A 22213-nucleotide genomic window follows, 5' to 3' on the forward strand; every position below is an offset into this window, starting at 1 on the left:
GGTTTGCTGGAAGGCAAAGCGATCAGATGATGTGTCAGGTTCTAGGATTTGAATCACATGACACAGCAGCTGATTGTATAAAAGCCGTTTATAGAATCAGATGATGCATCAGTGCAAAAAAAAATACTCACTTATGTGCTGATTACCGGCAGCTCCTGGAGCGGAGTCTGATCCCGTCCGATCGCTGCAGGAGCTGCCGGTAATCAGGGATGAAGTCTCCTGACTGCATCCACTGACAGGTTAAGCCGGCCGGGCGCCGGCGTCAGCGTCACCGCTAGACTTACGATCAGCTGATGCGTCAGGTGACCGCATCAGGTGATCCATCGCCATGTCCTGCAGCTATCGGAGGTTTCCCGGGCGTCTGAACACAGCCGGAGCGGCGGTACCGGGAGAGGAGCTGGGAGTGGGCATGGCACCGGAAGTCTGCAGACAGGTGAGTATGACATTTTTTTTTTCTACTGTTCACTTTTGTTTTCGCAGCTGCCTCCACCTCTTGCTCGGAGCTGCACGGGAGCTGACATGCACAGGACTAGAGGTGGACGAAGCGGTGGCGGTACCGGGAGGATTCACGCTTCTGTATTTACTGACAGGAGGAATCCTCTTCCTGTACATGTCACTTTTCTACCCACCCCTTGGGTTTATAGCTGCGTTTTTAGTCATAGAAACGCACTAAAACGCAGCTCAATTTGCGTTTCTCATTGTGTCTTTCAACATCCCATTGTACTCAATGGATGAAAAACGCCGTGAAAAACACAGAAATAATTGACATGCTGCGTTTTTGTGGTCACCACAAAAATGCAGCTGAAAAAAAACGCTGTGTGCAGACAGCAAATATGAAAACTCATAGACTTTGCTGGGGGGAAGCAAAGTCATGCAGTTTTCTGGGCAAAAACGCACCCGAAAAACGCACTGTGTGAACTTACCCTAAGTGTGATGATTAGGTGAACTGCTCTGAAATAAGCTGGTGATTTTTGCAAAATTTATAACTGCATCTGGTCAAGAGCCTAGAGGGAGGCAAAAGGATGTTACCAGGTAACTGCTGTATAGAAATCACTGGGCTTGAGAGAGCTGACTTGAATGTTAGGCGTTAACTCTTCCCCTGGAATGTAACTTCTGAACACCCTTGGCCATGGTCTGGACAGGCACTGGTGGCCGAGCTCCATAGAAAGAAACCCCACACTAGGTGAGATACAAGTGAGAATGGCAGCAGATAAAAAAAGTAAGTCATTTATCATCTTGCTTATTTTCGGCTGTGTAGCTAAGGCAATTGAATAACTTGAGAATACTCCTTTACGGTTGGATTCAACCAGTAATCTGTCCCTGACCTATGACACACATTTATATCATGTCTCGGGTCCCCTTCATCGATGCATACTCAGGAGCTGAGCCTACGGCTGTGTGCCCACGTAGCGTATTTTCATGCAGTTATGCTGCATTCTGCACCGCAGCGTGACTGCATGCGTCCTGCGCCCCCCAGCACAATCTATGAAGATTGTGCCTAATCCATGCCCACGTGGCGTATTAGAACGCAGCGCTTCGGCTGCTGCCGAAGCACTACGTTCTAAGAAGTGACATGTCACTTTTTGTGTGCTTTGCATGCAGCCCCCGCTTTGTCTATGGGAGAGGCTGCATCCAGAGCGCATGAAATCGGCTTTTCAGTACGCACTGCTTCTGCAGCGATTTAAAGTGCACATGTGCTGTTCAAATCGCTGCAGAAATTTCTGCAGGGACAGAACGCAACATGGGCACATAGCCTACCTCATTCCAGGCAGAAACTGGCTGTGACAGTCAGCACCTGCCTCTAAAGCAGTCGATGGAGCAGGGCTGTTAAAAAAATTTACAGCATTTAATTAGTTAACAGTGGCATTAAAAGCTTTTGGATCAGTGCAGTTTCCTTTCCACATGCTTACTGGACGATTCTTCCACTTGATCAGTGTGCTGGTTTTTTTTTTGTTGAATTCCTCCTATTTCTCCCATTATGGCACTCTTGTGAAGACTTGCATGTGGCTAATGTTTATGGGAGACTGATTTTCACTTTATACTGCAGTACTATGGTCTTGCAGTATTTTATATGAACAATCACACAATGAAATGTTTAAACCCTCTAAGGTGCTACAGAAAGACCTGGAAACAGCAAGTACAATTGTTTAAAAAAAAAAAAGTAGAGATGAGCGGTCTCGTGGAAGTTCGGGTTCAGCGGATTCAGACAGACTTGAGATAAAGTTCTGTTCTGAACCCGGACCTCATGGAAAGTCACTGATCAGGTAATTCATCTCTCCACCCACGTACAGCCAGCGATAAACAAAGCTCTTCCGGGAGAAAGAAGGCACGGTTTTTTATTTATTTATTTTTTTTGTACACACTACATCCGATTTTAAAGCTGATTTTACCCCCAGTGCGACGCATTCAAATGCTACAAGCGGCTCGCACTGGGTCAAGCAACGCGCATACTGCACAGCGATTCTGGCTCAAGCGGCTTTCATACGTAATGCACCCGAACTTTGAACTTAAACGCTAATTTTGAATTTAATTTTTTTTTTGTAAAGTCTGTGTTCGGTACGAACACCAGACTTTGAAGTTCAGGTCTGCTCATCTCTAAAAGTATTGCATTCAACCTCTATTGCCTGTATGCACACTCAACCTGTGAGACTCTATTCCTGAACAAACAGCATATTCATGCGCGTTTAGTGTTTGCTCAAACACATTTAGACATACCTGTGAAATACTGAGAATATAGTCTTGCCGGATAATACCAAAATCTAACTTTTTTGCTGCCCAATAAACAGCATGGTTGGTGGCCAAAAGGCCCTGCATATCACAACAGTGAAGTTTGATGGTGGGAACATCATGCTGTGAGGCTGTTTTTAAGCATGCGTCACTGGCAAACTTTATGTAATTGAAGGAAGGATGATGAATGGACAAATAATAGCAAGACATTCTTGTTAAGAATCTGCTGCCATCGGGGCGGGGTCTGGACCGGGATGTGAGCACACACAGGGAGACACTCTCCTGCTGACTCACCGTGATACCGCTGGAGTCGCCACACAGCTGACGATTATAGTGACACTGGAGGGCAGGGGAAGGTACCAGCATCCAGCAGGAGAAGTCTCAGCTCCTGAACCGGCAGCATGTCCAGGTGGCGACAGAGGGAAGTTGGAGCAGGCAGAGGGCCTGGATCACAAAATGGCACCGAGGTCAGAGAGGAGGCGGAGAAAGCAAACACAGCTTGCCAGCATGGCATGGAAGCGGCTGCAAAACTTGCACAGTTTGCAAGACAATCAGAGGAATCTCTGAAGGACAAACAGGAGGAGGATTCAGAAGAACAGCAGGCAGCAGAGGAAATACAGGAGAACCCAACTATTAAGAATGTGTTTCAGGTGGTCTCCTTTTACAAACAGGCCCTCACAACATTAACCCAGCAGGTGCTGGAAATACAGAGAGATATAGCTACTCTAAAAAAAGATCAGAAGAAAACTAATATGAGAACCAGTGCTGTGGAGGAAATAGTGGGGGCAGCTGAGGATCATATAGTTACACTGCAAAAAGCAGAGAAAAAGTTCCAGCAGCAAATATCTGAGTTGTCCGCGAAAACGGATGACTTGGAGAACCATTCCAGGAGGAACAATATAAGACTGGTGGGCATCCCGGAAAAAGTAGAGGGAAGAAATCCTACTGAATTCATAGAAACGTGGTTTAAAGAAAAGATTGGCGCTGATAATTTGACCAAGTTATATGCAATTGAGAGAGCGCACAGAGTTCCAATGCAACCGCAACCACCTGGCAAGGGGCCCCGTATGATGCTGGTGAAACTGCTTAACTACAGGGACCGGGATATTATTCTACGCAAGGCGCGGGATCTGGAGAACCTGACAATTGATGGTCACCCAGTGGCTATATACCCTGACTACTCTGTACCGGTACAGAAGCAAAGAATGCAATTTACAGGGGTAAAGAGTCGACTCCGTGAGCTGGGGGTTAAATATTCCATGATGTTCCCAGCAAAACTTCGAGTAGGAGCACTGGAGAAGGTGCACTTTTTTCTTGATTCAGAGGAGGCCATGAAATGGATAGACATCAATGCAGGAAAGCTGCAAACAGGAGAAGGATAGAAGCTGGCTATGAGTGACACTGCAATTTCGTGATTTTCCTGGACTACAGAACTGGCTACTCATAAGCATTTGCATATGCTAGAGGAGAAGGAGAGTTCATAAGCCCATTTTTATGGCCGTGACGGTACACTTTTTTTTTTTTTTTTTCTTTCCCTTTCTCTTCCAGGTTATTATTGTTGATCTGTTGCTCCTGTCCCTGAGTGTTAGGAAACTTCTCCCTGCCCCATCTAACACTAAGCTGGACAATGACCGGAGGAGGATTGCTAAATGTTTAAGTTTTCAAAAATTCATATGTTAGTAGTTTACATTATATGATATATGATACAAATGAAAACGAATATGGTGAAGGCGGGAGGTGAGTTAGGATCCGGTTTTTCCTGTGCGGCACAATCCGGCACTTTACAGGAAAAACGCAACCGTTTTTTTTTGCTGCCGGTTGCGTTTTTCCTGCATAGACTTTAATTAGTGCCGCATGGGCTTGTGTTCCGTCCGGTTTTTGCCGCATGCGGCAGATTTAGCCGATGCGACGGCCGGATGGAACGTTGCCTGGCACGTTTTTTTGTGCGGCAAAAAAAAAACCGCATCTGGCCGATACGGCGCATTTTTCAATGCATGCCTATGGACGCCGGATGCGGCGCGATGCGACAAAAACCGCATCCGGCCGCCGCATGCGGTTTTGTCCACTGCGCATGTTCAGTAGAATGCCGCAAGCGGCAAAAAATGGACGGGCCGCATGTAAAAAACTTATGCAAAGGATGCGGTGTTTTCACCGCATCCGTTGCATAGGTTTCACAGCCGGATTGAGCCGCACGGCTCAAACCGGATGTGTGAAAGCAGCCTTAGGGGGTTTTGATCACTGGGATGAGACCGGTTTGGTATGAGAGAAAAGGAGGAAGGAGGTTGACCGGTCTGGGGGAGACAGACCTCATTCCCTATAAGGGCGTTAAAGATGTAAATCGGAGGTGGAGGAGTTTTGTTGGGGTCGTTCTAAGGGGCGGGTTAGGGAAGGGAAAGACTGCTGTATGCGGCAAGAAAGCTAATCGCCAGGTCCTGGATTAAAAAAGACCCCCGACCAGGGGAGAGTACATTAAAAGGGTGAAGTGTATTCTTCAGCTGGAACGGGGAGTGTATGAAAGAAGGGGGAATGTTAAAATGTTTGAGAAGCTCTGGTCTCCTTGGCTGCAATGCGGATAGGACGAGTGATGGACCAGTAAACTGATATGGGACGGGGATAGCCGTCTGAGACCTCTGATGTGTATGTTTTGTTTTATTTGTGTTACTAGTTGTTCCTCCTGCACAACGGGATGGTTCTATACTACAGTTGAAGGGTATTATAAGTGTGTACTATATGGGATGTAGTATCGGGGAGAAGTGTTGCTGCCGGGGTGGGGGAGGGGGCGGGAGGGGGAGTTAAAGGGGTAATAGATGTGATAAATTTAATTTGGATGCCGATTTGTTATTCTGTTGTATGTACTCTGTTTTAATAAAAAAGTATCTGATTTAAAAAAGGGAAGGGAAAGACTCAGCATACAGAGGGACAGGATGTTTGTTTAAAGATAACCAGTCATTTTCAACATGGGAGAGGAGATTAAAATATTATGTTGGAATGTAAGGGGACGCAATGATAAAATATATGCTAGACCAGAGACCATCAATAATGTGTGTGTTGGAGACGCATTTGACGAGCGAAACGACAAATGTACTGAACAAGCAATGGGTGCAAAAGGCGTATCACTCTACTTTTTCTACTTATGCTAGAGGGGTCTCTGTGTTGGTCCATAGATCCACCCTATATGAAGAAGTGGAGACATGGATAGACACAGAGGGACAATATGTAATGGTGATCTGTAAGTTGTATGGACAATTTATTATGCATTACTGCTATATATGTTCCACCGCCTTACACTAGTGTCAAAATTAGAGAGGTGAGAGAGCGTTCGGCTAAATGGGGGAATTTGCCATTCTTGTTGGTCGGTGACTTTAATAATGTCATAAATGCATATTTGGACAGGAGCAGAAACTCACGGGAGGCGAGGAGGGACGGAGCAACAGGATTTGGTATCTTTATTCAAGAATTGGGGTTGGTAGACGTTTGTAGGATAAGGAATTTAGGGGTGACCTTTTATTCCTGTCACTCAGCGACCCATGGTACGCTTTCCCGTATAGACCTGGCCTTGGGAAATGAACTGATGGATTCTGTAATTTCAAATGTTGAATATTTGGCTAGAGTAATATCGGATCATAGTCCAATACTGGTATCTATTAAAAAACGGGGAGTAGGGGAGAGGCTAACAAGAGAATGGAAGCTACATCCGGTTTGGGTAAAAAGTATTGACATGGACGGTATAGCCAGTGAGATTCTGGAATATTTTGCCCTTAATAGAGGTATTGCAGATCCATTGGTAGTTTCGGACGCCATGAAGGCATACCTGAGAGGCCTTTTATTTAGAGACGTTTGCCGGTGTAAGTCTCGTAGTAGACAGTTGGAAATTGATTGCTTAGAGGCCTTGAAGGGAGCAGAAGCAGAGATGGTAACACAGCCCACACCAAAGAATAGGCTGAAGCTAAAAGCAGCTCAGGAAGAAGTTAATAAGGTGCTATTGGAGAAAGTAGCTATAAAGCAGGCTTTTCAAAAAGAGAACTTTTATGCGTAGGGAGAAAAGGTGGGACATCTGTTGTCAGTGGTGACGGTAGCCCAGAGACAATCATCCTTTCTTCATCGTTCCTTATGGGAGACCCAGACCATGGGTGTATAGCTTCTGCCTCCGGAGGACACACAAAGTACTACACTCAAACGTGTAGCTCCTCCCTCCCAGCATATACACCCCCTGGTAGCCAGTCCTAGCCAGTTTCAATGCTTTGTGTTCAGGAGGTCACACACACACATGCATTCTCTGATTTTTGATTTTTTGGATTTCAAAGATTTGGAAGAAAAGCGGGTCCAGTCTGGACTCCCGGCATGTCCCTTCTCACCCCACTGTGTCGGCGGTGCTGTTAAGGTTGATTTTACAAGGCTGGAGCCTTCACATGCCGCGCTCCTTCACCATCCCCTGGGGCTCTGGCTTGAAGTGGGAGCCATCACGGTTCTCACTACTTTGCAGGAGACCGGTCTCCATCCGCAGCCCTTTCAGGATTCTGGCAGACGGAGCGCTCACCTCCCAGGGACCTGGCACCTGCGTCTCACAAGCTAAGTACTGAGACGTTTTTACCACAGAAAGTGGTCTTTCCAGGGGTCCCTTGTACTTATTTTTTGGGGAGAGTGTGTTATTTGACTGTGTTAACATTTCCGGCCGGTTCTCCAGTTTTCACTGGAGAACCGCGCCGATGGTGCCTGCACGCTGGCCGCATGTTTAAATCTAGGCCCCGGCTTCGCCTGAGGCCTAGTTTCGGTTTCACTGCCCCTGCATGTTAGTCATGCAGTGGGACAGTGCGGCTCCGCCCAGCGGCTGTTCAGCACAGGGAACGGACACTCCTCACTGAGGAAAGATTCCCTCCCCTGTATACCTCATTTGCCCGCTCTCAGAGTAGGCCCCGCCCCCTCTCCTCGCTCCGGTCGCCATTTTCTCAGCGTTCTCAATGTCTGCATAGGCACAGAGATACCACATTGTGACAAATGGGGGCCTGGGCTGGGGGACTGGAGGGCACAGAAATGTATGTTAAAGGGTCTGGCAAGCCACAACCTCCGGTTGTGCAGCTGCTTATATTCTCTGTTTATATACTCTGCTGGGGGTCATTCTGGACAGAGCCCCCACTTCTGCAGCATGTCTCACATCGCTGCAAGGCTGTTCTTAATATGCACTGCATGTAGACTCGTACTGCCTGTACCGAGCACATAAACACAGTGGTCCCTCAGCCTGGAGGCCCATCAGTGGTCCCTCCAGCTGCTCCGGCTCCAGTGGTGCTGAGCATGTATTAGCCCCCTTCTCAGGGCGCTTCTGCTGCTACGGCTCGCTCAGCAAAGCTCTCAGAGGACTCTTCATCTGGTCTCAGACCCCGTCCTCCTAAAATGGAGACGCAGGGTCCCCTGTCCTTCCCCGTCCCGCAGCTCTGATTCACGAGCTGACTCACTGGACGAGGAGGATGTCTTTACTAGGGGCTCGGACGCTACTTCATGTACCATTTATCTGTCCGAAGGTGATGCAGATGCTAATGATTTGATTGCGTCCATTATATTTGTACTGGACCTCAATCCGCCTGTATCAAGGGAGTATCCCCCTCTGGCAGAAAGGCATCAGTATACCTTAAAGAGAACAAAGAGTGTGTTCCTTAACCACTCCAGTTTTCAGCCCACTGTGACCAAGCCCAGAGCCTGTCCTGACAGACGCTCCCAAAGCGTGGTTCTGATGACTGTTTCCCCCTTCCACCAGAGGTGGTCAAGGAGTGGGCTCATTCACCAAGGGTGGTCCCTCCGGTGTCTAGTCTTTCAGCCCGGATAGTTGTATCAGTGGCTGACGGCACCTCTCTAAGGATCTCACTGTACATTAATTCTGTACTGGACCTCAATCCGCCAGTATCAGAGGAGCAACCCTCTCTGGCAAAAATGCACCAGTTTACCTTGCCTAAGAGAACAAGGAGTGTGTTCCTTAACCACTCCAGTTTTCAGGCCACTGTGACCAAGCCCAGGGTCTGCTCTGGCAAACGCTTCCCAAAACGTGGTTCTGATGACAGTTTTCCCCTTCCACCAGAGGTGGTCAAGGAGTGGGCTCATTCACCAAAGGTGGTCCCTCCGGTGTTTAGACTCTCAGCCCGGACCGTTGTATCAGTGGCTGATGGCTCCTCACTTACGGCTTTGCTGTCCGCCAGGTTGTCCTTCTGGCCAAATCTGTATGGAGGCGGCAGGGGCCTCGTTCTCCCCAGCTTTTGCAGCAGTGCGGGCTTTCATAGCCATCTCTGCTTCTCTAGAGGAGATGCATTCCCTCACAGGGACTCTATGCCCGAAATGGTTGCCTTAACTTCCAGACTTCAGTCTTTTCATCCTATGCCATATCTGCCATGCTGGAGACTCTCACCGCACTGCGGTCGCCTCGGCTAATTTCCTCGCTATCCGCAGGCTCCTGTGGCTTCGGAAGTGGAAGGCGGATGCTTCTAAAGAAGTTCCTTGCTGGGCTGCCTTTTGCTGGGACCAGACTATTCGGGAACAACTGGATGAAATTATTAAGGAAGCTCTTGGCGGGAAGAGTCCTTCCATGCCACAAACCTAAACCAGGAAACCTGTGCAGGGCAGGAATCAGTCGAGGTTTCGTTCTTTTCGTTCCTCCATCTGATCGTTCTCTAAGCCCTCGGCCTCGTCCACTAGCTCAGCCAAGGATCGTAAACCCAAATGGCGCACGAAGCCGCGTCCTCAGAGGACCGCAGGAGATGCTGCCACTAAGTCAGCCGCCTCCTGGCTATCTGGCCACGCCAGCAACGTCCTTGGTCGGTGGCAGGCTCTCCCACTTTGGCGACGTATGGTTTTAACACGTCTCCGATCAGTGGGTGCGAGATACCATCTCCCACGGCTACAGGATAGAATTCTATCCAGCCCGCCAAACAGATTTTTTTCTGTCAACTCCCCCCTGCTCCAAGGCCGCCGCCTTCTCACAGGCTGTGGCATTCTTGCAGGCCACTGGAGTAATTGTACCGGTTCCCGACTGGGAACGGTTCTGAGATTTCTGCTTAAATCTATTCCTAGTACCCGAAGAGGGCGGTGCCTTCCGACCTGGATCTCAAGCTTCTCAAGCATGTTCAGGTGCGGCATTTTCGCATGGAGTCTCTGCGATCAATCAATGACCCAAGGAGATTCCCTAGCATCCATCGACATCAGAGATTACTATCTGCATGTGCCAATCGCAGTTTCACACCAGCGTTGGCTACGTTTTGCAATCAGAGTGGTCCAATTCGTGGCTCTTCCCTTGGGGTTAGCCACGGCCCCTCGAGTATTCTCAAGGTCGGGGCAGCTGTGATTGCGGTCCTGCTCCTCTAGGGGTTGGCAGTGATCCTTTTGTCCTGGACAGCCTTCTAGTCTGGGCTTCATCCAGTGCAGACTGTTAGCGGAGTGCCTCGCTCACTCTCGCCACTCTAACCAATTCGGGTGGTTTGTCATTCTGTCCAAGTCCACTCTGACTTCGACCCAGAAGTTCACATACCCAGGGACGCAATTCGAGACTCTGTCGGCACTTGTGAAGCTGCCCTTAGTCAAACAGCAGTCCCTCCGCTGGCGGTCGACGTCGTTCCATCAGGCACCTAATACAGGTGCTGGATCAGATGGTGGTGTCAATGGAAGCGATTCCCTTGCCCAGTTCCATCTGCGTCCTCTGCGGCTGGATATTTTCCGCTGTTGGAACAAGCGGACTTCCTCCTTCCACGGGGTGGTGGCTTCGCCACAGACCAGGGGCTCGTTTCACTTCGGCCCCTCTGTCTCAGGGACGCTCCTTCCTGGCCCCGTCCCGGGTGATCCTCACCAAGATGCTAGGCTATCCGGCTGGGGAGCAGTATATCTCCACCATGGAGCGCAGGGCACTTGGACTCTGTCCGAATCAGCCCTCTGGATCAATGTGCTGGAAATCAGAGCTGTGTTTCTAGCTCTCTAAGCCTTTCACCATCTGTTGGCGGCCAGGCACATTCGAGTCCAGTCAGACAACGCTACAGCGTTTGCCTACATCAACCTCCAGGGCGGGACACTCAGCCGCCTGGCAATGTTGGAGGTTCATCGCATTCTTCAGTGGACGGAGGACTCCTAGTCCACCATATCCGCAGCCCACATACCAGACGTGGAAAACTGGGAGGCAGATTGTCTCAGCCGTCAAACCGTGGCTCCACGATCCTCAGGTTTTTGCGGCAGACGAACTGGTTCAAGTTTGGTCCCAGCTTCGTCTGTCTTACGTGTTTCACCCTCTAGTTCTTGCCCAGAGTCCTGCGCAAGATCAGAAAGGAGGGCCATCGGGTCATTCTCATTACTCCAGACTGACCCAGGCAAGCTTGGTACCCTGACCTGCTCCGTCTGTCCGTAGAGGTGCCATGGCATCTCCCGGACTGTCCAGACCTTCTCTCACGAGGTCCGTCTTTCCGCCAGAACCTGCGGCTCTCAGATTGACGGCGTGGCTTTTGAGTCCTGGATCTTGACGACTTCTGGTATCCCTCCTGAAGTAATCTCCACTATGACTCGAGCTCGGAAGTATCCTTTGGCCTTTTGGCCTTGCCGACCCTCCTGTCCCTTCTACAGTCCGGTCTGCAGCTAGGACTATCCCTCAATTCCCTTAAGGGACAGGTCTCGGCTCTGTCAGTGTTGTGCCAGCGGCGTATCGCCCGGCTGGCTCAGGTGCGCTACTTCATGCAGGGCGCATCTCACATCATTCCGCCTTACCGGCGGCCTTTGGAGCCCTGGGACCTTAATCCGGTCCTCACGGCTTCCGGAAACCCCCCTTTGAGCCTCTTAGGGAGGTTTCTTTGTTTCGTCTTTCACAGAAAGTGGTCTTTCTAGTGGCCATAACTTCCCTCATGAGAGTCTCTGTTTTGGCTGCACTCTCTTCGGAGTCCCCCCTTTTTTTTGTTTTTTCATCAAGACAAGGTGGTTCTCCGTCCGACTCCGGACTTTCTCCCTAAGGTGGTTGCTGCTTCCACCTTAACCGGGGCATTTTCCCTGCCTTCCTTTTGTCCGGCTCCTGTTCATCGCTTTGAAAAGGCGTTGCATACTCTGGATCTGGTGCGGGCGCTCCGGATCTATGTGTCTCGCACCGCTGTTCTTAGGCGGTGCACCTCTCTTTTGTGCTGACCACTGGTCAGCGTAAGGGTCTCTCGGCATCTAAGCCGACCCTGGCTCGTTGGTTTAGGTCGGCCATTTCCGATACCTACCAGTGTACTCAAGTGCCTCTCCCGCCGGGGATCAAGGCACACTTGACCAGAGCTGTCGGTGCCTCTTAGGCTTTCAGGCCCAGGCTACGGATCAGCAGGTCTGTCAGACTGCCACTTGGACTAGTCTGCATACCTTTTCGAAGCACTACCAAGTGCATGCTCATGCTTCGGCAGATGCGAGCTTGGGCAGACGCATCCTTCAGGCGGCTGTCGCCCATTTGTGAAGTTAGGTTTCGCCTACTTCTCAGTTTTTCTGTTTATTCCCACCCATGGACTGCTTTGGAACGTCCCATGGTCTGGGTCTCCCATAAGGAACGATGAAGAAAAGAGAATTTTGTTACTTACCGTAAATTCTTTTTCTTATAGTTCCGACATGGGAGACCCAGCACCCTCCCTGTTGCCTGTTGGCAGGTTTCTTGTTCCGTGTGTTATCACCGGCTGTTGTTGTAGACAGAGGTTCCGGTTGTTCCGGGTTTTGCTCTGTCTCTACTTGTGGGTGGATGTCCTCCTTCAGCTTTTGCACTAAACTGGCTAGGACTGGCTAGCAGGGGGTGTATATGCTGGGAGGGAGGAGCTACACGTTTGAGTGTAGTACTTTGTGTGTCCTCCGGAGGCAGAAGCTATACACCCATGGTCTGGGTCTCCCATGTCGGAACTATAAGAAAAAGAATTTACGGTAAGTAACAAAATTCTCTTTTTGTGCATTGCATTCGCAGCACAACGGGAGATTTGGTTACGGAGGGGGTAAATATTCTGGACACGTTCGCAGCCTTTTATGAGGAATTATATTCCACTAGAGGGGAGACGAGACAGAGCGACCTAGAGGCTTTTTTAGGTACAATGACATTACCGAAAATTACAGAGTCAGAGAAACACAGTCTAGAGGGCCCTATCACACTTGAGGAGATAGAGAGAGCTTTGCATGGCAAGACAAATGAAAAAGCCCCGGGGGTAGATGGTCTACCGGTGGAGGTATACAAATCTTTGAAAGAAATACTCTTACCCAATTTGAGTGTCTTGGAGGAGGCAAGGGAGAGGGGAATACTGCCAGAGTCTGAGGGAGGCGATAATAACAGTAATACCTAAAGAGGATAAGGGTCCAAAACTCCCCGAATCATACAGGCCCATCTCACTGTTAACGACGGATGTAAAAATTTTGGCCAAAGTACTCTCTAATCGATTAACAGAAGTGATATCTACCCTAATCCACCAGGATCAGTCGGGTTTTATGCCTAATGGATCAATGGCAAAAAATATACAACGATTATACCTTAACATGCAACTGCCGGTGGACAATCCGGGGCAGAGAGTAATAGCTTTGTTAGATGCTCATAAAGCATTTGACAGTGTGGAATGGGGATACCTGTGGGGAGTGCTAAGACATATGAGATTTGGCCCTAATTTTATATCCTGGATACAGCTGTTATATACTAGACCAGTAGCTAAAGTGAGGATTAATGGAATATTGTCACACACGGTGGATCTACAAAGGGGTACTCACCAAGGATGTCTGTCTCTCGCCTCTCCTTTTTGCTCTGGCAGTGGAACCACTGGCGGCTGCTATACGGCAGAACAGAGACATAAAGGGATTTGTATATGGCCATCTAGAAGAGAAGATAGCCCTCTATACAGACGACATTCTATTGTTTCTGGGAGACTCAGGGGCATCGTTGAGCTGTGCCATGCAGGTGATCGAGCGGTACGGGGGAATCTCTGGACTGACTATCAATTGGACCAAATCAAATCTGTTTCAGGTGGACGCGGGAGTGGATAGGTCGATCCTGGGTGATGAGGTCAACAGACCGTGGGTTGTGGACCAATTTAGATATCTGGGCATTCAGGTATCCATGCCAATTGAGAATTACATTACTATTAATCTAGTCCCTTTGCTGAAGCAACTGCGAAGTAAGATAACTGCTTGGAATAAGCTTTATTTGTCAGTAATAGGACGGATTAATCTTATTAAAATGGTGCTTATGCCCATGATACACTATGTGTTGCACAATTCTCCTGTTTGGATCCCTCAGAGTCACTTTAAGGAGATTGATTCCATGTTCCGTGCTCTAATATGGAAGAACAAACAAGCCAGACTTAAACTCGAGACTCTACAGAGACCGGAGGATGAGGGGGGGCTAGCACTATCAAATCCAGGAATATATTATCTGGCAGCTCAGTCAACATTTCAGGGGATGGGCAGATTTGGGGGTGGTAGACCCAGCATCCAGACTGTTAGGGCATGTTCTGCATCGGAAACCATTAGTGTTCGGACTGGAGGACGGATCATTTGGGAGAATAGGAAAAACGAGCCCCACACTTAGCTTGATGAATAGAATCTGGAGGAAGATCAAGCAAATAAAAGGGATTACAGCAATAACTGAATTCTCTCCGTTGTGGGACAATGAAAACTGCTCTGAGATATACAAGATAGGCAAAATTAAGGAATGGGCACGTAAAAGTATATGGTATATGGGACAAATTCTTAGCCAGGGACGTCTGAAATCGTTTACACAAATACAGGATGAGTTTGGGATATCCCCACTTGGGTGGTACCAGTACAAACGGTTGGCGCATGCAGTGGTGGCTCGGGGTTAAACAATCATTGCTGGTACAGGCAGACCTAGTACTGAAATGTGTGTAGTAGTGGACCCACAAGAGGAATCATATCTACTATATATAGGGACCTACTGCATACATATTTGCTTGATCACCCTGTAAACACTAGGACTAAATGGGAGGCAGAGATAGACGGGATCACTGATGAGGTATGGGATAGTGTTTTGGAATACATACCGAAATTATCAATGAGTGAACCAGCAAGATTATCCCACCTCTACGTGGTGCATAGGGCATATAGATCCCCGCTAATTATGTGTAAAATGGGATTGAGGAGTAACTCCGACTGTCCTAGATGTAATGGAGAAGGTGCCGGCATTTTCCACATGATGTGGACGTGCCCCAGGTTGGCACCCTTTTGGATAACTGTTCTTAATAGAATAGAAGGAGCTTATAGATGTAAACTTCCCAGACAACCCCTGGTATGTCTTCTAGGTTACGTGGAGGAAGTTAGAGTAGACAACAATTTTAAAATGGTGATAGCCAGACTGCTGTATACAGAAAAGGAAAGTAATTGCCAAACACTGGATGCAGGGGGACCCACCGACTAGAGGAGAATTTGTCACATATGTTAATCATATTCCCGAATGGAGAGACGCATATATGGGAAAAGGAAACAACTTGCACTTTTTAATAGATTGTGGAATCCGTTGTTGCAATATGGATAAATATTAGAGTTGGGAGATGTTGGACAATGGGCAGAGATAGTTCTATACATTCCAATATATGTTATTGAAGGGTTAAAATGTAAGATCTTTGATATTGATATGGATAATATGTACGCTGAGGTGGGAGGGGGAGGGCATGTTGGGGAGGGAAAGTTTATAGTTCTGCTTGTTATTGCTGAAAATATAAACACATGTTTTGTATACTTGGTGAAAAATAAAAATTTATCTGATTAAAAAAAAAAAAAAAAAAAGAATCTACTGCCATCTACCAGTATGATGAGGTGAAACGAGGGTGGATATTTCAGCAAGTTAATGTTCCCAAACACACAGCAAAGGAAACTCTCATTAGGTTTCAGAAAAAGAAAATATGGTAGTGGTAGCTGGTAGTGTGGCCCAACCAATCAACTAACCTGAATCCAGTATCAAATTTATGGAAGGAAGTAAAGCTCAGAGTTCTTAGAAGCAGCCCACGGAAGCTTCAGGATTTGAAGAGCGTTTGTGTGGAAAAATAGGCCGAAATCACTCCTGAGCAATGCATGCGACTAGTTTGTTTCTCCATACAGGAGACATCTTGAAGCTGTCATCACCAATAAAAGCTTTTGTACGAAGTACTAAGTAAATTTCACTAAGTGTGTTTTAACCCCTTTAGCCCCGGGGCACTTTACGTTTTTGTTTTTTGCTCCCCTTCTTCTGAGAGCCGTAACTTTTTTTTATTTTTCCATCAATCTTGCCATATGAGGGCTTGTTTTTTGCGGGACAAGTTGTACTTTTAAATGAAACCATAAGTTTTACCATATGGTGTACTGGAAAACAGCAAAAAAATTCCAAGTGTGGAAAAACTGCAAAACAAGTGTGATGGCACAATAGTTTTTGGGATGTTTTATTCACGGTGTTCACTATATGGTAAAACTGATGTGTGGGTATGATGCCTGAGGTCGGTGCGAGTTTGTAGACACTAAACATGTGTAGGTTTACTTGTATCTAAGGGGTTAAAAAAATTCACAAGCTTGTCCAATAAAAGTGGTGCACGTTTTGCGCCATTTTCCGAAAACCGTAGAGTTCTCATTTTTTGGGATTTATGGCTCAGTGACGGGTTATTTTTTGCGTCTCAAGCTGTTGTTTCTAATGGTACCATTTTTGCGCAGATGCTACGTTTTGATCGCCTGTTATTGCATTTTGCATAAAACTTGCGGCGACCAAAAAAAGTAATTTTTGCCACTACGCCATTTACCAATCAGATTAATTGATTTTATATTTTGATCGGGCATTTCTGAACGCGGCGATACCAAATATGTGTATATTTATTTATTTTTTAACCCTTTAATTTTCAATGGGGCGAAAGGGGGGTGATTTGAACTTTTAGGTTTTTGGGGTTTTTTTAAACTTTTTTTACTTTTTTTATTTTACTAGTCCCCCTAGGGGGCTATAGTGATCAGCAATCCGATCACTCTTATCTATCTGCTGATCACAGCTATACAGCTGTAAACAGCAGATTCAGTCACTTCCTGTTTCTCTTAGCTCCCGGCCTAGGGAAAACGAAAGTGAAACTTCATAGCTGCAAGCAGGGCCGGATTAAGGTTGGTGGGGGCCCCTGGGCAGAAAATCTGGTGGGGGCCCCATAAACGTTAACATTTTTAGCCATAACAGTAGAGCACGAACTGTAGCATTTAGATATAAATCCAATGAACATGTATCTTACCCTGTTCTGCCACATTCAGATTTACAGTACTACAATACAGATACAGTCCAGGATCACTCACAGCCATCACTTATACACACAGTACAATACAGATACAGTCCAGGATCACTCACAGCCATCACTTATACACACAGTACAAGACAGATACAGTCCAGGATCACTCACAGCCGTCACATATACACAGAAAGTAGAGTTACTCACATATTTTTAATTGATCCCAATGTTAAGGCAGCCAGGGACGGCTCCAGGTTTTTGTGGTCCCCGGTTGAGTCTGAGTGGGCCCCATCCACACACAGACACGCACATACACATACGTACATATACATATTTGAAGACAAATTCACAAAAATACATTTAAACAGACAAATATATGCACAGTCATATACACTGACATACATGCAGACACAGACGCATTACAGGTGTTAATATGGAGAAGTCACAAGCAGCCTCACTCACCTCTCCCACTTGTTTTCAGCTCCTCCAGGACATATGGCTGTGTTGGATGATGGCCATCAATAACAGACATGACTGCACACCATGCACACTGACACAGCACTGCTGTATATACATCACAGGAGGGGCTGGGGCCTACAATATATACATTACAGGAGGGGCAGGGGGCATAGACATTACTGGGGGGGGGGGCTATAGACATTACTGGAGTGGCAAACAGCTCTGGTGGCGTACACATTACTGGGATGGGTGGCTTAGCGCTCTGGGGGACCCATATAGTTCTGGGGTGCCGCATAGACTGCTCTGATTCATATATACACACACACACACACACACACACACACACAGCTCTGCTTCACACCACACATCTTTCTTCAGCTCTGCTTCACACACACACACACACACACACAGCTCTGCTTCACACCACACATCTTTCTTCAGCTCTGCTTCACACACAGCTCTGCTTCACACACACACACACACACACACACACACACACACACACACACACACACACAGCTCTGCTTCACACCACACATCTTTCTTCAGCTCTGCTTCACACACACACAGCTCTGCTTCTCACACACACACAGCTCTGCTTCACACCACACATCTTTCTTCAGCTCTGCTTCTCACGCACAGCTCTGCTTCTCACACACACACACACACACACACACACACACACAGCTCTGCTTCACACCACACATCTTTCTTCAGCTCTGCTTCACACACACACACACAGCTCTGCTTCTCACACACACACACAGCTCTGCTTCACACCACACATCTTTCTTCAGCTCTGCTTCTCACACACACAGCTCTGCTTCACACACACACACAGCTCTGCTTCACACACACACACACACACACACACACACACACAGCTCTGCTTCACACACACAGCTCTGCTTCACACCACACATCTTTCTTCAGCTCTGCTTCACACACACACACAGCTCTGCTTCTCACACACACAGCTCTGCTTCACACGCACACAGCTCTGCTTCACACACACGCAGCTCTGCTTCACACACACACATCTTTCTTCAGCTCTGCTTCACACACACACACACACACACACACACACACACAGCTCTGCTTCACTCACACACACACACAGCTCTGCTTCACACCACACATCTTTCTTCAGCTCTGCTTCACACACACATCTTTCTTCAGCTCTGCTTCACACACACACACACACACACACACACACACACACACACAGCTCTGCTTCACACACACACACACACACACACAGCTCTGCTTCACACCACACATCTTTCTTCAGCTCTGCTTCACACACACACACACACACACACACACACAGCTCTGCTTCACACCACACATCTTTCTTCAGCTCTGCTTCACACACACACACGGCTCTGCTTCTCACACACACACAGCTCTGCTTCACACCACACATCTTTCTTCAGCTCTGCTTCTCACACACACAGCTCTGCTTCACACACCCACACACAGCTCTGCTTCACTCACACACACACACACACACACACACAGCTCTGCTTCACACCACACATCTTTCTTCAGCTCTGCTTCACAAACACACACAGCTCTGCTTCTCACACACACACAGCTCTGCTTCACACCACACATCTTTCTTCAGCTCTGCTTCTCACACACACAGCTCTGCTTCTCACACACACACACACACACACAGCTCTGCTTCACACCACACATCTTTCTTCAGCTCTGCTTCACACACGCACACAGCTCTGCTTCTCACACACACACAGCTCTGCTTCACACCACACATCTTTCTTCAGCTCTGCTTCTCACACACAGCTCTGCTTCACACACACACACACACACACAGCTCTGCTTCACACACACACACAGCTCTGCTTCACACACACAGCTCTGCTTCACACACACACACACACACAGCTCTGCTTCACACACACACAGCTCTGCTTCACACCACACATGTTTCTTCAGCTCTGCTTCACACACACACAGCTCTGCTTCTCACACACACAGCTCTGCTGCACACCACACATCTTTCTTCAGCTCTGCTTCACACACACAGCTCTGCTTCACACACACAGCTCTGCTTCTCACACACACAGCTCTGCTTCACACACACACATCTTTCTTCAGCTCTGCTTCACACACACACACACAGCTCTGCTTCACACACACACACACAGCTCTGCTTCACACACACACACACAGCTCTGCTTCACACCACACATCTTTCTTCAGCTCTGCTTCTCACACACACACACACACACACGGCTCTGCTTCACACACGGCTCTGCTTCACACACGGCTCTGCTTCACACACGGCTCTGCTTCACACACGGCTCTGCTTCACACACGGCTCTGCTTCACACACGGCTCTGCTTCACACACGGCTCTGCTTCACACACGGCTCTGCTTCACACACACGGCTCTGCTTCACACACACACACGGCTCTGCTTCACACACACACACGGCTCTGCTTCACACACACACACGGCTCTGCTTCACACACACACACGGCTCTGCTTCACACACACACACGGCTCTGCTTCACACACACACACGGCTCTGCTTCACACACACACACACACGGCTCTGCTTCACACACACACACGGCTCTGCTTCACACACACACACGGCTCTGCTTCACACACACACACGGCTCTGCTTCACACACACACACGGCTCTGCTTCACACACACACACATGGCTCTGCTTCACACACACACACACACACACGGCTCTGCTTCACACACACACACACACGGCTCTGCTTCACACACACGGCTCTGCTTCAAACACACACACACGGCTCTGCTTCACACACACACGGCTCTGTTTCTTACACACACATACACACAGCTCTGCATCACACCACACATCTTTCTTCAGCTCTGCTTCTCACACACACACACACACACACACACACACACACACACACACACACAGCTCTGCATCACACAATACATCTGTCTTCAGCTCTGCCCCTACCTGCTCTGATGCTATCCCCCTGCTGCTCCGGTATAGACCGCCATCCTCCTGCTGCTGTTCCGGTGCCGCGGCCATCCTCCTGCTCCGGTTAGTCTCCTCTCCTGGCCGCGCGCGTGGGTCTTTTCCTCCGCGGCCGCGCGCGTGGGTCTTTTCCTCCGCGGCCGCGCGCGTGGGTCTTTTCCTCCGCGGCCGCGCGCGTGGGTCTTTTCCTCCGCGGCCGCGTGCGCGGGTCTTTTCCTCCGCGGCCGCGTGCGCGGGTCTTTTCCTCCGCGGCCGCGCGCGCGGGTCTTTTCCTCCGCGGCCGCGCGCGGGGGTCTTTTCCTCCGCGGCCGCGCGCGGGGGTCTTTTCCTCCGCGGCCGCGCGCGGGGGTCTTTTCCTCCGCGGCCGCGCGTCTTTTCCTCCGCGGCCGCGCGTCTTTTCCTCCGCGGCCGCGCGTCTTTTCCTCCGCGGCCGCGCGTCTTTTCCTCCGCGGCCGCGCGTCTTTTCCTCCGCGGCCGCGCGTCTTTTCCTCCGCGGCCGCGCGTCTTTTCCTCCGCGGCCGCGCGTCTTTTCCTCCGCGGCCGCGCGTCTTTTCCTCCGCGGCCGCGCGTCTTTTCCTCCGCGGCCGCGCGTCTTTTCCTCCGCGGCGTCCTGCTGTGACGTCCGCAGCATTGGACGCCGCAGCAGAGCAGGGAGCAGGCACACCTCTGACCCCGGAAGTACAGGCGATGGTACTTCCGAGGTCAATCAGCGTCCTGCGCCCGCAGTTTGTTTTTGCGTCTTAGAGATGCAGATACAAATAAATGTAGGTGCTCCCCCCCCTCCCCAAAACACAGCTGATTTAGACTGTCTTTACGGAGGGGGAGCGGGTGTGAAGAAAAGAAAAAAAAATTGCTGACGGGTGGCAAGTATGGCCCTGGTGGTGGGGGCCCCCTTGGAAGCTCTTTTGGTGGGGGCCCCGGGGCTGAAGCCCCGCCTATAATCCGGCCCTGGCTGCAGGCGTCATCACATGACCCTGTGCTACGATGGCAACCACCAAAAGTCACGTGATCACTCACGTGACTTCCGGTGGGGGCGGTGGTAAGTGAAAATCTTCACCGCGTGTATATACATCTCCCTGCCAGACTTTGGCAGAGAGATGTAAGGGGTTAATGTTACGGGTGGAATGCGATTCCACTCATAACATGCAGGCACACGTCAGCTGTTGAAAACAGCTGATATGTGTGCCGATCCACGCCGCCTGCCCGCGGCAGGGGGCGGGGCTTAACGGGACATGCTCCATGACGGATATATCCGTCCATGGTCGTGAAGGGGTTAATACTTTTCCCTGTGTCATTTCTCATAATCACATGTAGCGTAGTTTATGTACATCTATGGCTTCATTTCTTTGCCTGTGTGGATTGGATGGGTTGTTACTGACATCTGGTGAAAAATTCATGTCAATTGCACCTTTAGAAATATTTTTACTTAGAAAATTGGTGGTGTTCCATACTTATTTGTCTTGCTGTATATTGTTAATCTGATTGATAAACACTGTAAATGGAATAAAATATGGCAAACACAGAATATTTTTTTTCATCCACCACATCACGGAAATAAAAATGCAATAAGGAGTGATTAAAATGTCATCTGTTCCTCAAAGTAATATCAATAAAAATGTGCGCTCACCAGGCAAAAATAAAATCCTCCATACAGCTCCACTGATGGAAAAATGAAAACGTGATGGGTCTAAGAACATGGCAACTGAAGCCGAAACATTTTTTTTTTTGCTTAAAAATTGGCAAAATATATAATTGCTTTACAAGCTTGATATTGCTTTATTTATATTGATGAGAAGTATATTGCCAAGGGTTTTGTTTTTTTTACAACACAATGAACTTATAT

The 22213-nt window shown here is 48.6% G+C and overlaps 1 protein-coding gene across 2 annotated transcripts in view; it reads left to right on the top strand.

Moving 5' to 3' along the window:
* The window catches only part of POLR3A (RNA polymerase III subunit A), a 317895-nt gene that overhangs the window by 87173 nt on the left and 208509 nt on the right, over positions 1 to 22213 (top strand). The gene's annotated exons all lie outside the window — the stretch shown is intronic.

The sequence above is a fragment of the Anomaloglossus baeobatrachus genome, chromosome 5 (assembly GCF_048569485.1).
Source record: "Anomaloglossus baeobatrachus isolate aAnoBae1 chromosome 5, aAnoBae1.hap1, whole genome shotgun sequence".
Lineage (NCBI taxonomy): Eukaryota > Metazoa > Chordata > Amphibia > Anura > Aromobatidae > Anomaloglossus > Anomaloglossus baeobatrachus.